This window comes from Pinus tabuliformis, chromosome 9, assembly GCF_031772625.1.
Source record: "Pinus tabuliformis cultivar Carrire ecotype Pingquan chromosome 9, CPIR1, whole genome shotgun sequence".
Lineage (NCBI taxonomy): Eukaryota > Viridiplantae > Streptophyta > Pinopsida > Pinales > Pinaceae > Pinus > Pinus tabuliformis.
Window position 1 is genome coordinate 244,789,285 of NC_142307.1, and position 4,024 is coordinate 244,793,308.

Genomic DNA, 4,024 nt, shown 5'->3' on the forward strand with positions numbered 1-4,024 from the left:
ATCATTGTAGCACATCGCCGCGTACTACTCGTTAACAACCCATCATTGTTTAAATCGTCCTTAGCCGTCAGCAGGAACCCATCATTGTAGCACATGGTATTCACTATATGACACAAGGCAAGAGCTAACCACCCTGATTTCGGGCATTTAATGTACCCGATAGTGGCCTTACCATACATACATGGCATATGTAACGTGACAGTCCTCCGGCCGGGAAAGGCCTCGAGTCTCCACCGGGAAATACCGAGAAGACGTGCCTACCCCTTGATATTGTTTGCATGCAATGAAAGTACTACAGTACATCTAATTTATTATTGCAAACTCCCATTGAATGTTGCAGGATTTCAAATTCGGTATTGCGCCTAATTTTTGAAATGAAATCCTCTTCCATTCGACCTTCGAGATACGATTCGAAAAAACTTGCTCGTCGTTACATTCTGAATGTTCATGGACAACAACCTTGTGCCTGATCGAAGCTAGCATCAAGGACGCTGATGGACAGGTGGTGGCCTGCTCAATGCACGATGTGTTACATGATCTAGCACTGCAAATTGCCGAGAAGGAAGAAAACTGTTGTTTTAGAGCAGGCAAAGCTTTGGTGGAATTCCCTTTGAAAGATTGCATAGGCAAGGGCAGGATTTCTCTGATGGAGAATAAATTTAAGTCAATCCCTGATGAATTCAAAGGTCAAGATATCCAGGCGATGCTGCTATCTGAGAGAAAATCTCTGGAAGATATTCCGTCCAGTGTGACGAGGACTCTTACATCTATTAGAGTGTTGGATTTGCGAGGAACATCCATCAAAACATTTCCTGATAGCTTTGGAGCGTTGAAGCATCTGGTTTTCTTCCATCTAGCACGAGCGCCGATAGCAAAGCTGCCCGATTCAACAACAAGATTGAAGAAACTCCAGATACTGGATTTGTCCCACTGTGGCCAGCTGAGTGAGTTGCCTTACGGGTTACATAAAATGACAAGTTTGATATATCTGGATCTGAGTTTTTGTCAAGGGGTAAAATACATTCCTTGTGGGATCTCAACGCTCACATCGTTGCAGTATCTGAAAATGGAAAAGTGCTGGAAAGCTTGGCAGCAAACATCACAGCCGAGAACAAATTTATGTGATCTGAGGGGAAGTCGTGCAGAGTACAAACGAGCTGCTATCTTTAGTGATCTGCACAGTCTGAAGCACCTCAAATGGCTGGCACTGGAGGATTGGACGCTGCCATTTACAGAGGTCGCATTAGGTAATATGGTAGAGATGAGAACCCTTATCCTACGGATGCTGCAGATGAAGGTGCTACCAGAGGACATGAAAAGTATGGTAGAGCTAAACTCTAGTTGTGCAATCCAACGTTTTAGTTAAGATCCCATCATGGATATGTGATTTCGAGCAGTTAAGTTGTCTAATACTAAAGTCCTGTAGGGACCTTGAAGAGATTCCTGTAGGGTTGGAGAAGCTAAAATGGTTGAGGAGACTGGATATAATTGGATCGTGGTCCTTAAAAGAGTTACCCGATGCCTATGGCAAGGAGGGTGCATTTCCAAGGCTGGAAAGGATCGGAAGGAGACACATTTGAAGCTTTCTTGCTCATTCTAATGATAATGTTGAGCACATCAAAAGTCGCAGAGGTGAAGGCAATAACACGGAGTCTGACACCAACGATGGAAGTTGTCACTGCTTCATTGCCCTTCCTCCCCTCTCAATTAAGCCCTCGTTTCTATGGAAAATTCAAATTACTCCATGCAAAAGGAGGAGATTATCGGGAAACTTATAGAGTGGCGAAATAATATATGAGAAGTTTACTACTATTTTTTCATGAGAGAGAGGTTTGCTATGGTTAATACACAGCGTCACATTTTCAGTTACGGATCAACATAAGGATTTTGTGTAAAAACGTGAATGTTATCTGTGCATTTTGTTTACAGAAAGATATTTTGTGTGGAAAGGTGAATGTTATTTGTGCATTTTGTTTTCAAATAGATACCTCTTCCGGAAGTAAATACCATTCACAAATTTTTGTATATTGGGCGGAAGGTTATTGTTAAATATTTCTCGAGATTAGAAGGTAACAACTACCACAATTAATGATCTTGATTTGAAATTGAATGAATAATTTTAAAAAATAATAATTAAAAATTAAAAATATTAAATTGATATATAATTTGTTTAATAAAATAAATAATATTTTGTTTTATTTAATTATTTAATGGATGTAAATATAATATTTTTAAATACACCAAAAAAAATAGTTACATTGAAATTAAATAATTTTTCATCGAACAATCAAATATGATGTATGATGTATGTTGTGGGTAAAAAGGATACCTAATAATTTAGGATTTCATTACTATTATAATGAAATGTATTTTTGCATTTTTGCTTTATAACTTGGTTTCATTTTAGTTTTTGGGGATTTATGGAAATGCATGATAAAAGCAAATTATATGTTTGGTTTTTTTTTATTTTTTGCTTTATAACTTGATAGTTTCTTTTTATAACTTGAGTATGATTAGTAATTTTTAATGGTTAACTTTTGGATTTTATTAATGAGATTGATGTTGAGGATTAACGTGAAAAAACTTATTTATTAATATAACTATGACTAATAAGTTTTATTAACCTAATGAGACTAATGAAATCTATTCTCAGGATTAACGTGAAAAAATTAATTTATTAATACAATTACGATTAAATAGTAGAGATACATTTTGTTCCATAAGGTTTTAGAATTAGCTTTTAGAATTATAAAAGTATTTTAATTAAAACAAATATTAAGAGAAAAATTTTGATCAATATATAAGAAATTATTAATAATTTAGCCAATATATGATAAATTATTAAAATATTAATATTGTTAAGAAAATTGATAATTGGAAATAGAAAGAATAAAAAATTATGTAAACAATAACTTTTGAATAAATTAATTCTATTATAAAAAATTATGTAAACAATAACTTTTGAATAAATTAATTCTATTATCATATTAGAAATATAAAAAAGAAAAAAGATTTTATTTATTATATTAACATAAATAATTATTATTATAAACTATAAAATTAAATAAATAAATAAATAATAATAATAAAAGTAACTATTCAAAGATAACTAGAATATAAATTTACTATAAAAAATTAAAACAAGTATAAAAAAATATGGATATATATAAAATTATTAGGGTTTATTAATCAATAAAAATAGTTATTTGCAAATATATACATATATATATATATATATATATATATATATACTTTTTTAAAGATTTAAAAAAGATTTAGTCTCTCTAATTTACAGTACAACTCTTGGCAATGATGCATCCATGCTATTTATTCCTTAAGATCTATTGATTCTTCACCTTGTCTTGAGAATGAACCACATTAGTTGGTTTGAAACGTCTACCAAATCTAATAATGTGATTAATTCGAAAGACATTTCTACATTATGGATTACAAAAGTCTTAAATCTAACATTGATCAAATTTATTACAATTTTACTACTACCATTAACAAGTTCTCTAATGAGGTTTCGTATAAACAGATTAACAGATCTTCCAACCCTTAGTATGGCAAAGGCTATAAAATTGCGAGGAAAGCGATTAAAGATGCTCCTAATGAAATTGTAAAGCTCCAGAATATTAGTATAGGTAAAACCCTGATTAAAAAGAAGTGGTCTTATATTAATAAGAGACGAGAGCATCTACTTCACCTTTCTAAACTTGAGCCCATAAAGTTTTGGCAGAATGTGTTTGTTCGTAAATCAAAAAATAATAATTCAATCCCCTTAGAGAACTGGGAAATCTATCTTAAAAATTTGTGTGACTTTTCGAACACCATGGACACCATCATAAACACTCATATTAAGGAAAATATATTTTATCTTGAAGACGTTAAGTCTGGGATTAATAAGCTCGCTAATGAGAAAGCTAAAGATATCAAAGGATACCAAGCTGAAATCTTTAAAATAGGAAGATTTATCCTCATTCCCCATCTCCACAAGCTTCTCAATTTGGTTGTAAAGCATGGC

The 4,024-nt window shown here is 32.5% G+C and overlaps 1 pseudogene; it reads left to right on the plus strand.

Annotated features, from left to right (window-relative positions):
* Positions 1-646: 646 nt before the first annotated feature.
* LOC149148096 (uncharacterized) lies at positions 647-1,580 on the plus strand (annotated as a pseudogene).
* Positions 1,581-4,024: the final 2,444 nt, after the last annotated feature.